This window comes from Mustelus asterias, chromosome 24, assembly GCF_964213995.1.
Source record: "Mustelus asterias chromosome 24, sMusAst1.hap1.1, whole genome shotgun sequence".
Taxonomy (NCBI): Eukaryota; Metazoa; Chordata; class Chondrichthyes; order Carcharhiniformes; family Triakidae; genus Mustelus; species Mustelus asterias.
The window spans coordinates 41,483,782-41,496,705 of NC_135824.1; the positions used below are offsets into that span (position 1 = coordinate 41,483,782).

The 12,924-nt window shown below is 52.2% G+C and overlaps 1 protein-coding gene and 1 long non-coding RNA gene across 2 annotated transcripts in view; both read right to left on the reverse strand.

Annotated features, from left to right (window-relative positions):
• The window catches only part of LOC144511497 (uncharacterized), a 77,143-nt gene that overhangs the window by 25,382 nt on the left and 38,837 nt on the right, over positions 1-12,924 (reverse strand). The gene's annotated exons all lie outside the window — the stretch shown is intronic.
• Positions 2,842-4,412, reverse strand: LOC144511084 (uncharacterized). The gene is made up of 3 exons (XR_013500749.1): positions 4,332-4,412; positions 2,960-3,036; positions 2,842-2,867 (listed from the first exon to the last, which is right to left on the reverse strand). It is a non-coding gene; the product is annotated as an uncharacterized LOC144511084 (long non-coding RNA).

Genomic DNA, 12,924 nt, shown 5'->3' on the forward strand with positions numbered 1-12,924 from the left:
TCCCACAGTCCAAAGATGTGCGGGTTAGGTTGACTGGCCCATGGTAAAATTGCCCCTTAGTGTCCTGGGATGCGTAGATTAGAGGGATTAGCGGGTAAAATATGTAGCGATATGGGGGTAGGGCCTGGGTGGGATTGTGGTCGGTGCAGACTCGATGGGCCGAATGGCCTTTTTCTGTACTGTAGGGTTTCTATGATTTCTATGACTCCCAAGTCCCTTTGTTTTTTTTTCTGATTTACCGTTTATCATTCACCATTTCCCCATTTAGAAAATAGTCTATGCCTCCACTCCTCCTTTCCTGTGTGTATAACCTCACACTTTTCCACATTGTATCCCATCTGTCACTCCTTTTCCCACTCTCCTAACCTGTCCAAGTCCTTCTGCAGCCCCCCTGCTTCCTCAATACTACCTGTCCCTCTACATACCACCTCTCTCCACTGGACTCCACAGGGATCTATAGACCAGTGAGCCTTGTTAATCCTCCAGACAAAACTCTTCAATTGGAGGCATTAAAAATAAAACAAGACTTACTCCAACTTATAAATCAAACCAAAAGGTTTAATAAGGAAAATTCATTTCTCCAACACTTGAGCCCTCACCCTGAGCTATTCCAATCTCCCACAAACCCCAGCAGCTCCTTGTGAATACTGAATCAGCTGACCACCACCACATCATTTTGTCATTGGCCACACAGTTTAGTGGGTCAGCTGACCCTTACAGCTTGTTACCATTAGTCACACTCCAGCAGATCCAATGTTATCATTGATTCCATTCTAACAAGCCTAACGTCGGGACTGGGGAAGTTGTTCGATTCCATTGTCAAGGATTTCATAGCTCAGCAATAGGAAAGCACTGGTGTAATCAGATAAAGTCAGCATGGATTTACAAAGGGATAATCATGCTTGAGGAATCGATTGGAGTATTTGGAGGATGTAACTGGTAGAGTTGGCTGAGGAGAACCAGTGGATGTGGTTTATGGCCCCGTCATACCGACACCCACTGTGGGGCCCAGTTGAAAGTCCACTGGTCCCATGGCGGGATTGGATGATCGAGGCAGTGGGCAGGATGGAAAACCCCACCCATCATCACCACGACGTGCCACTAACTCCCACCTTCCCAGGTGGTTGAGCTGGGTGTGCCCCTACACCTTACCTGTTGAACCTGTACCATGCGTAGACAAGATCCTTGTCACACTGCCGCTGTCCCACACACTCTGTCCCAGTACAATCGCTGCTTCTCCAGGGCTGGTTCAGCACCGTGTGATCTACACACGGCTCAGTGAGCGCTGAGTTTGGGTCTGAGTGACAGAGAGATGTTTAACGTTAACAGATAAAGTACAGTCAATGTCAGAAACCTGTGACCACCCTCTCCCCCCCTCACTCAGATAACAACAAACTCAATGCAGGAGGGAGTGTCGGGGGATGGGGGACCCTCAGTGACGTGGAGAGATTGGAGAAAGTCGGGGAATGTTCTCCACGGGGAAGAGGTGAAGGCGGAGAGGAGATTTGATCGAGGGGCTGAGGATCACGGGGAGGGTCTGGGACAGAGTCGAGAGGGAGAAACGGTTCATGTTGTGGGAGACGGGTTGAGAATGAGAAGGGACAGAGACAGTTTCACGGGGATCGGGTAGAGAAGCGATGGGGACACGAGGAGAAATGTTTTCACACGGCGAATGGTTAGGGTGTGGAGTGAGCTGTCTGAGAGTGTGGGGGAGGCAGCTTCAATCGAGGGATTCGAGGGGGAATTAGACTGGTTATCGAAAAGGCGGAATGTGCCGGGGTCGCCCCGTCCCGCTCCCCCTCGGGTCGCCCCAACCCGTTCCCCTCGGGTCGCCCCATCCCCCTCCCCTCGGATCACCCCACCTGCTCGCCTCAGTCGCTCCGTCCCTCTCCCCTCAGTCGCTCCGTCCCTCTCCCCTCAGTCGCTCCGTCCCTCTCCCCTCAGTCGCTCCGTCCCTCTCCCCCTGAGTCGCTCCGTCCCTCTCCCCTCAGTCACTCCGTCCCTCTCCCCTCAGTCGCTCCGTCCCGCTCCCCTCAGTCGCTCCGTCCCTCTCCCCTCAGTCAACCTGTCCCTCTCCCCTCAGTCGCTCCGTCCCGCTCCCCTCAGTCGCTCCGTCCCTCTCCCCTCAGTCAACCTGTCCCTCTCCCCTCAGTCGCTCCGTCCCTCCCCCCCTCAGTCCCTCCGTCCCTCTCCCCTCAGTCGCTCCGTCCCTCTCCCCTCAGTCGCTCCGTCCCTCTCCCCGAGTCGCTCCGTCCCTCTCCCCCTGAGTCGCTGCGTCCCTCTCCCCCTGAGTCGCTCCGTCCCTCTCCCCCTGAGTCGCTCCGTCCCTCTCCCCTCAGTCGCTCCGTCCCTCTCCCCTCAGTCGCTCCGTCCCTCTCTCCTCAGTCACTCCGTCCCTCTCTCCTCAGTCGCTCCGTCCCTCTCCCCTCAGTCGCTCCGTCCCGCTCCCCTCAGTCGCTCCGACCCTCCCCCCTCAGTCAACCTGTCCCGCTCCCCTCAGTCGCTCCGTCCCTCTCCCCTCAGTCGCTCCGTCCCTCTCCCCTCAGTCGCTCCGTCCCTCCCCCCTCAGTCGCTCCGTCCCTCTCCCCTCACTCGCTCCGTCCCTCTCCCCTCACTCGCTCCGTCCCTCTCCCCTCAGTCACTGTGTGTGTCAGTGTCCCGGTATATCCAGTGTTGCCCTCCTGGGTTATTTTGAAACAGCAATGTACCTGTGCAATAAGCAGCGTCACAGCCTGGTGTCGGTTTCAGCTCATAGACAAAGTAACTGCTGCAGTTTTTAATCTTTATCTTTCGCTTCCAGCTGCAGGGATTCCCATCCCAGTTAAAACAAACTGTCCCGCTTCCTTCCCCCAGGGTGGGATGTGATCCTGAAATGAGGTGTATAAATATTGGAGAGTGTAAGCGATATGAACAGTGCTGGACAGTGAGTGTAAATCTGATATTGTAAAGTCTGACTTACCGTTTAACCAGCCTGGATATTCTGTGGAGCAGTGTCCCGGTGCGACCCGAGTCTCCGGAATCTTCCATCCGCCAGAACTGGAACAACAATCACAGAGTCATTTCCACATTCTCCCCACTCCCCGTGGGTCCGATTCCCACATTCTCCCCCACTCCCCGTGGGAGCGAGTCCCACATTCTCCCCACTCCCGTGGGAGCGAGTCCCACATTCTCCCCCACTCCCCTTGGGACCGAGTCCCACATTCTCCCCCACCTCCCGTGGGAGCCAGTCCCACATTCTCCCCCACTCCCCGTGGGAGCGAGTCCCACATTCTCCCCCACTCCCCGTGGGAGTGAGTCCCACATTCTCCCCACTCCCCGTGGGAGTGAGTCCCACATTCTCCCCCACTCCCCGTGGGAGCGAATCCCACATTCTCCCCCACTCCCCGTGGGAGCGCGTCCCACATTCTCCCCACTCCCCTTGGGACCGAGTCCCACATTCTCCCCCACTCCCCGTGGGAGCGCGTCCCACATTCTCCCCACTCCCCGTGGGAGCGAGTCCCACATTCTCCCCCACTCCCCGTGGGAGCGCGTCCCACATTCTCCCCATTCTCTGGACAAAGAGGATTCTCGTGAATCCCCAATTGGATTTGTCTCTGACTGTCTGATATTGACCTGGTTCTGATCTCACTCACGAGGGGAAACATCTTCCCTTGTCCGACGCTGTGTGAGGACCTTTAATTACACAGCTTTTCAATTGCTCCTTCCCTGGCTGTTCGACCTCAGAAGAGAAGCAGGAGTCCAGGCAAGTCACTTGTCTCAGTCTGACATTGGCCTTCTCACGGGTCGTAGTTTCGGTGACATGGGCTGGCACTGTCTGACCCCGTCATAGCGGGACCCACTGTGGGCCCAACCAAAACTCCACTGGTCCCATGGCGGGATTGGATGATCGAGGCAGTGGGCAGGACGAAAAACCCCACCCATCATCACCACTACCAACAAAGAACAATACAGCACAGGAACAGGCCCTTCGGCCCTCCAAGCCCGTGCCGCTCCCTGGTCCAAACTAGACCATTCTTTTGTATCCCTCCATTCCCACTCCGTTCATGTGGCTATCTAGATAAGTCTTAAACGTTCCCAGTGTGTCCGCCTCCACCACCTTGCCTGGCAGCGCATTCCAGGCCCCCACCACCCTCTGTGTAAAATATGTCCGTCTGATATCTGTGTTAAACCTCCCCCCCTTCACCTTGAACCTATGACCCCTCGTGAACATCACCATTAACCTGGGGAAAAGCTTCCCACCATTCACCCTATCTATGCCTTTCAAATTTTATACACTGCCACTAACTCCCACCTTCCCAGGTGGTTGAGCTGGGTGTCCCCCTGCACCTTACCTGTTGAACCTGTACCATCCGTAGACAAGATCCTTGTCACACTGCCGCTGTCCCACACACTCTGTCCCAGTACAATCGCTGCTTCTCCAGGGCTGGTTCAGCACCATGTGATCTACACACGGCTCAGTGAGCGCTGAGTTTGGGTCTGAGTGACAGAGAGATGTTTAACGTTAACAGATAAAGTACAGTCAATGTCAGAGACTTGTGGCCACACGACCCCAACCCTCACTCAGATAACAACAACCTCAATGCAGGAGGGAATGTCGGGGGATGGGGGACCCTCAGTGATGTGGAGAGATTGGAGAAAGTCGGGGAATGTTCTCCTCAGGGAAGAGGTGAAGGCGGAGAGGAGATTTGATCGAGGGGTTCAGGATCACGGGGAGGGTCTGGAACAGAGTTGAGAGGGAGAACGGTTCACGTTGAGGGGGTCGGGTTCAGAATGAAAGTGAGACAGGAGGTTTCATGGGGATCGGGTAGAGAAGCGATGGGGACACGAGGAGAAATGTTTTCACACGGCGAGTGGTTAGGGAGTGGAGTGAGCTGTCTGAGAGTGTGGGGGAGGCAGCTTCAATCGAGGGATTCGAGAGGGAATTAGACTGGATTCAGGAAAGGCGGAATGTGCCGAGGTTCCATCCCACTCCCCTCACTCACTCCACCCACTCCCCTCAGTCACTCCACCCACTCCCCTCAGTCACTCCACCCACTCCCCTCAGTCACTCCACCCACTCCCCTCAGTCACTCCACCCACTCCCCTCAGTCACTCCACCCACTCCCCTCAGTCGCTCCGTCCCTCTCCCCTCAGTCGCTCCGTCCCTCTCCCCTCAGTCGCTCCGTCCCTCTCCCCTCAGCCGTTCCGTCCCTCTCCCCTCAGCCGCTCCGTCCCTCTCCCCTCAGCCGCTCCGTCCCTCTCCCCTCAGTCGCTCCGTCCCTCTCCCCTCAGTCACTGTGTGTGTCAGTGTCCCGGTATATCCAGTGTTGCCCTCCTGGGTCATTTTGAAACAGCAATGTACCTGTGCAATAAGCAGCGTCACAGCCTGGTGTCGGTTTCAGCTCATAGACAAAGTAACCGTTGCAGTTTTTAATCTTTATCTCTCGCTTCCAGCTGCAGGGATTCCCATCCCAGTTAAAACAAACTGTCCCGCTTCCTTCCCCCTGTTCCAGGGTGGGATGTGATCCTGAAATGAGGTGTATAAATATTGGAGAGTGTAAGCGATATGAACAGCGCTGGACAGTGAGTGTAAATCTGATATTGTAAAGTCTGACTCTACCCTGTAACCAGCCTGGACGATGTGTGGAGCAGTGTCCCGTGCGACCCGAGTCTCCGGAATCTTCCATCCGCCAGAACTGGAACAACAATCACAGAGTCAGAGAATTACAGAATGATACAGCTGAGAATGAGCGCCATTCAGTCCCCCATGTCCCTGCTATCCCCTGTGAATGGTCCATCCAATGATGTCCAAGTCCCTTTCCCTCCCATAAGACATAATCGCAGAATTAGGCCACTCGGCCTATCGATCAGGGATAGTGTCACAGCTGTAGAGAAGGTGTATGCTGTGGAGGGATTGTCTACAGAGTCTCTGTGGGTGGAAGTTCAGAGCGGGAAGGGGTCCATCACTTTGCTGGGAGTTTTCTACAGGCCGCCCAATAGTGACAGGGAGGTGGAGGAGCAGATAGGGAAACAGATCCTGGAGAGATGCAGTAATAGCAGAGTTGTTGTGATGGGAGACTTTAATTTCCTAAACATAGATTGGAATATCCCGAGGGTAAGGGGATTGATTGGATGGGGAGGAGTTCGTTAGGTGTGTTCAGGAGGGTTTCCTGACACAGCATGTGGACAAGCCTACAAGAGGAGAGGCTGTACTTGATCTGATACTGACCAATGAGCCTGGACAGGTGTCAGATCTCTCAGTGGGAGAGCATCTTGGGGATAGCGATCATAACTCTATCTCCTTTATGCTTGCATTGGAAAAAGAGAGGATCAGGCAAGCTAGGAAAGCGTTTATATGGAGTAAGGGGAAATATGAAGACATAAGGCAGCCAATTAGAGGAATAAATTGGAAGGAGGTATTCTCGGGGAAATGTACTGAAGAGAGGTGGCAGTTTTTCAAGGAATGTCTGTCTAGGGTTCTACAGGACAACGTTCCGAGCAGACAGGGAGGAGTTGGTAGGTTAAAGGAACCGTGGTGCACGAAAGCTGTGCGGGACCTAGTCGAGGGGAAAAGGAAAGCGTACAAAAGGTTCAGAGAGCTAGGCGATGATCGGGATCTAAATGAGTATACGGCTTGTAGGAAGGGACTAAAGAAGGAAATTAGGAGAGCCAGAAGGGGTCACGAGAAGGTTTTGGCAAGTAGGATTAAAGAAAACCCTAAGGCGTTCTATAAATATGTAAAGAGTAAAAGGATGAGACGTGAAGGAATAGGGCCTATAAAAGGTGAAGGCGGGAAAATCTGTACGGAACCAGTAGAAGTGGCAGAGGTGTTCAATGAGTTATTTGCCTGGGTTTTCACAGAGGAGAAGGACATGGGGGGATGTACTGTGGGCGTGCGGTGGACTGAAAGGATTGAGTATGTGGACTTTAAGAAAGAGGTTGTGCTGGAATCTTTGAATGGCATCAAGATAGATAAGTCGCCGGGTCCGGATGGGATGTACCCCAGGTTACTGTGGGAGGCGAGGGAAGAGATTGCAGAGCCTGTGGCGATGATCTTTGCGTCGTCGATGGAGACGGGAGAGGTGCCGGAGGATTGGAGGATTGCGGATGTGGTTCCTATTTTCAAGAAGGGGAATAGAGATAGCCCAGGAAATTACCGACTGGTGAGTCTAACCTCAGTGGTTGGTAAGCTGATGGAGAAGATCCTGAGGGACAGGATATATGAGCATTTAGAGAGGTTTAGTATGCTCAAGAATACTCAGTATGGCTTTGTCAAGGGCAGATCGTGCCTTACGGGCCTGGTGGAGTTCTTCGAAAATGTGACTAAACACATTGACGAAGGGAAGGCGGTAGATGTGGTTTACATGGATTTTAGCAAGGCGTTCGATGAGGTTCCCCATGCAAGGCTTCTTGAAAAAGTGAGAGGGCATGGGATCCAAGGGGCTGCTGCCCTGTGGATCCAGAACTGGCTTGCCCAAAGGAGGCAGAGAGTGGGTATAGATGGGTCTTTTTCTAAATGGAGGTCGGTCACCAGTGGTGTGCCCCAGGGATCTGTTCTGGGACCCTTGCTGTTTGTCATTTTCATAAATGACCTGGATGAGGAAGTGGAGGGATGGGTTGGGAAGTTTGCCGACGACACGAAGGTTGGTGGGGTTGTGGATGGTCTGGAGGGATGTCAGAAGTTACAGAGGGACATATCATATCATAGAAATCATAGAAACCCTACAGTGCAGAAGGAGGCCATTCGGCCCATCGAGTCTGCACCGACCACAATCCCACCCAAGCCCTACCCCCACATATTTTACCCGCTAATCTCTAACCTACCCATCCCAGGACTCTAAGGGGCAATTTTTAACCTGGCCAATCAACCTAACCCGCACATCTTTGGATAGGATATTGCATCATAGATAGGATGCAAGACTGGGCGAAGAAGTGGCAGATAGACTTCAACCCAGATAAATGCGTAGTGGTCCATTTTGGTAGGTCAAATGGGATGAAGGAGTACAATATAAAGGGAAAGACTCTTAGTACTGTAGAGGATCAGAAGGACCTTGGGGTCCGGGTCCATAGGACTCTAAAATCGGCCCCGCAGGTGGAGGCGGTGGTTAAGAAGGCGTATGGTGTGCTGGCCTTTATCAATCGAGGGATTGAGTTTAGAAGTCCGGGGATAATGATGCAGCTATATAAGACCCTCGTCAGACCCCACTTGGAGTACTGTGCTCAGTTCTGGTCGCCTCACTATAGGAAGGATATGGAAAAGATTGAAAGGGTGCAGAGGAGATTTACAAGGATGTTGCCTGGATTGAGTGGATTATGAGGATAGGCTGAGGGAGCTCGGTCTTTTCTCCTTGGAGCTGGAGTTGGATGAGCTTAGGGTCATCAGGGAGGCAGAGAGGGCCATAGACACAAGCTTCAGAGATATAGTTGCTCCAGGGAATGAAAATAGATGGGTGACAGTGAGAGGGGCTGGGAGGAAGCAGTCGGTGCGGGGATCCCCTGTTGTTGTTCCCCTTAGCAACAAGTATTCCACTTTGGATACAGGTGAGGGGGGGCGACCTACCAGTGGTGAGCCGCAGTGACCAGATCGCCAGCGCTGAGTCCGTCCCTGTGGCTCAGAAGGGAAAGGGGGAGAGCGGTAGAGCTATAGTTATTGGGGACTCGTTTGTTAGAGGGATAGATAGGAGGTTCTGTGGCAACAAGAGAGACTCACGGATGGTATGTTGCCTCCCGGATGCCAGGGTCCGTGACCACTCCGACCGTGTCTTCAGGATTCTAAAGGGGGAGGGGGAACAGTCACAAGTCGTGGTGCACGTCGGCACCAAAGACATAGGTAAGAGAGGGGACGGGGATTTAAAACAGGAGCTTGGGTGGAAGCTGAGAGCCAGGACAAAACAGGTTGTCATCTCTGGTATGTTGCCGGTGCAATGGGATAGCGAGTTGAGGAACAGGGAGAGAGTGCAGTTAAACACATGGATGCAGGGATGGTGTAGGAGGGAGGGTTTCAGCTGTGTGGATAATTGGAACACTTTCTGGGGAAGGTGGGACCTGTACCAACAGGACGGGGTGCACCTGAACCAGAGGGGCACCAATATCCTGGGAGGGAAATTTGCTACAGCTCTTCGGGGGGGTTTAAACTAATTTGTCAGGGGGATGGGAAAAGGAGTTGTAGTCCGGAGGTCAGTGAGTGTAGTGAGGTACTGGGAAGGGTATCATGGTCAAAGGTGGGTACCAGCAGACTAGAAGGTGGGTTGAAGTGTGTCTACTTCAATGCAAGGAGCATCCGAAATAAGGTCGGTGAACTTGGGGCGTGGATTGGCACTTGGGACTACGATGTTGTGGCCATTACGGAGACATGGGTAGAACAAGGACAGGAATGGTTGTTGGAAGTTCCGGGGTATAGATGTTTCAGTAAGTGTAGGGTAGCTGGTAAAAGAGGTGGAGGAGTAGCATTGTTAATCAAGGACAGTGTAACGGCTGCAGAAAGGCATTTCGAAGGAGATCTGCCTACAGAGGTAATATGGGCTGAGGTTAGGAATAGGAAAGGAGCAGTCACGTTGTTAGGAGTTTACAATAGGCCCCCAAATAGTAATAGAGATGTGGAGCAAGAAATTGCTAAGCAGATTATGGATAGGTGTGGGGGGTCACAGGGTAGTTGTCATGGGGAACTTTAACTTTCCAAATATTGATTGGAACCTTTGTAGGTCAAATAGTTCAGATGGGGCAGTTTTTGTGCAGTGTGTGCAGGAGGGGTTCCTGACACAATATGTGGATAGGCCGACAAGAGGTGGGGCCACATTGGATTAGGTACTGGGAAATGAACCGCGCCAAGTGTTGGATTTGGTTGTGGGAGAGCACTTTGGAGATGGTGACCACAATTCGGTGTCTTTTGTTATTGCAATGGAGAGGGAGAGGGCCGTACGGCAGGGCATAGTTTACAATTGGAGGAGAGGTAATTATGATGCAATCAGGCGGGAATTAGGAAGCATAGGATGGGAACAAAAATTGTCAGGGAAAGGCACTGATAAGTGGAACCTTTTCAAGGAACAAATACTGCGTGTCCTTGATAGGTATGTCCCTGCCAGGCAGGGAGGAAATGGCCGAGTGAGGGAACCATGGTTCACAAAAAGGTGGAATGTCTTGTCAAGAGGAAGAAGGAAGCGTATGTTAGGTTGAGAAAACAAGGTTCAGTTGGCTCGATGGAGGGTTACAGGTTAGCAAGAAATGAGCTGAAAAAGGGGCTTAGGACAGCTAGGAGGGGGCATGAGAAGTCCTTGGCGGGTCGGATCAAGGAAAACCCCAAGGCTTTTTACTATTATGTGAGGAATAAAAGAATGACCAGGGTGAGGTTGGGGCCGGTCAAGGACAGTAGTGGGAATTTGTGCATGGAGTCAGAAGAGATAGGAGAGGTGATGAATGAATACTTTTCTTCAGTGTTCACCAAGGAGAGGGGCCATGTTTTTGAGGAAGAGAGGGTGTCACAGGCTGATAGGCTGGAGGAAGTAGATGTTCGGAGGGAAGATGTACGAGCAATTTTGAATAAACTGAAAGTTAATAAGTCCCCTGAGCCTGATGAAATATATCAGAGGATTCTTTGGGAGGCAAGGAACAAAGAACAATACAGCACAGGAACAGGCCCTTCGGCCCTCCAAGCCCGTGCCGCTCCCTGGTCCAAACTAGACCATTCTTTTGTATCCCTCCATTCCCACTCCGTTCATATGGCTATCTCGATAAGTCTTAAACGTTCCCAGTGTGTCCCCCTCCACCACCTTGCCCGGCAGCGCATTCCAGGCCCCCACCACCCTCTGTGTAAAATATGTCCTTCTGATATCTGTGTTAAACTTCCCCCTCTTCACCTTGAACCTATGACCCCTCGTGAACGTCACCACCGACCTGGGGAAAAGCTTCCCACCGTTCACCCTATCTATGCCTTTCATCATTTTATACACCTCTATTAAGTCTCCCCTCATCCTCCGTCTTTCCAGGGAGAACAACCCCAGTTTACCCAATCTCTCCTCATGACTAAGCCCCTCCATACCAGGCAACATCCTGGTAAACCTCCTCTGTACTCTCTCCAAAGCCTCCATGTCCTTCTGGTAGTGTGGCGACCAGAACTGGACGCAGTATTCCAAATGCGGCCGTACCAACGTTCTATACAACCGCAACATCAGACCCCAACTTTTATCCTCTATGCCCCGTCAAGGAGGTTGTGCTGGAATCTTTGAATGGCATCAAGATAGATAAGTCACCGGGTCCGGATGGGATGTACCCCAGGTTACTGTGGGAGGCGAGGGAAGAGATTGCAGAGCCTGTGGCGATGATCTTTGCGTCGTCGATGGAGACGGGAGAGGTGCCAGTGGATTGCGGATGTGGTTCCTATTTTCAAGAAGGGGAATAGGGATAGCCCAGGTAATTACTGACCGGTGAGTCTAACCTCAGTGGTTGGTAAGCTGATGGAGAAGATCCTGAGGGACAGGATATATGAGCATTTAGAGAGGTTCAGTATGCTCAAGAATACTCAGCATGGCTTTGTCAAGGGCAGATCGTGCCTTACGAGCCTGGTGGAGTTCTTTGAAAATGTGACTAAACACATTGACGAAGAGAAGGCGGTAGATGTGGTTTACATGGATTTTAGCAAGGCGTTCGATAAGGTTCCCCATGCAAGGCTTCTTGAAAAAGTGAGAGGGCATGGGATCCAAGGGACTGCTGCCCTGTGGATCCAGAACTGGCTTGCCCAAAGGAGGCAGAGAGTGGGTATAGATGGGTCTTTTTCTAAATGGAGGTCGGTCACCAGTGGTGTGCCCCAGGGATCTGTTCTGGGACCCTTGCTGTTTGTCATTTTCATAAATGACCTGGATGAGGAAGTGGAGGGATGGGTTGGTAAGTTTGTCGACGACACGAAGGTTGGTGGGGTTGTGGATAGTCTGGAGGGATGTCAGAAGTTACAGAGGGACATAGATAGGATGCAAGACTGGGCGGAGAAGTGGCAGATGGACTTCAATGCAGATAAATGTGTCGTGGTCCATTTTGGCAGGTCGAATAGGATGGAGGAGTACAATATAAAGGGAAAGACTCTTAGTACGGCAGAGGATCAGAAGGACCTTGGGGTCCGGGTCCACAGGACTCGAAAATCAGCCCCGCAGGTGGAGGCGGTGGTTAAGAAGGCGTATGGTGTGCTGGCCTTTATCAATTGAGGGATTGTGTTTAGGAGTCCGGGGATAATGATGCAGCTATATGAGACCCTTGTCAGACCCCACTTGGAGTACTGTGCTCAGTTCTGGTCGCCTCATTACAGGAAGGATGTGGAAAAGACTGAAAGGGTGCAGAGGAGATTTACAAGGATGTTGCCTGGATTGAGTGGCATGCCTTATGAGGATAGGCTGAGGGAGCTCGGTCTTTTCTCCTTGGAGAGACGTAGGATGAGAGGAGACCTAATAGAGGTATATGAGATGTTGAGAGGCATAGATCAGGTGGACTCTCAGAGGCTTTTTCCCAGGGTGGAAATGTCTGCTACGAGAGGACACAGGTTTAAGGTGCTGGGGGGTAGGTACAGGGGAAATGTTAGGGGTAAGTTTTTCACACAGAGGGTGGTGGGCGAGTGGAATCGGCTGCCGTCAGCGGTGGTGGAGGCGAACTCAATAGGGTCTTTTAAGAGACTCCTGGATGAGTACATGGGACTTAATAGGATGGAGGGTTATAGGTAGGCCTAAAAGATAGGGATATGTTCGGCACAACTTGTGGGACCGAAGGGCCTGTTTTGTGCTGTAGGTTTCTATGTTTCTATGAGTCTGCTCCGCCATTCAATCTTGGCTGATATTTTTCTCATTCCCATTCTCCTGCCTTTTTCCCATAACCCTTGATCCCCTTATTAATCAAGAACCTATCGATCTCTGTCTTAAAGACACTCAATGACCCGGCCTCCGCAGCCTTCTGCGGCAAAGAGTTCCA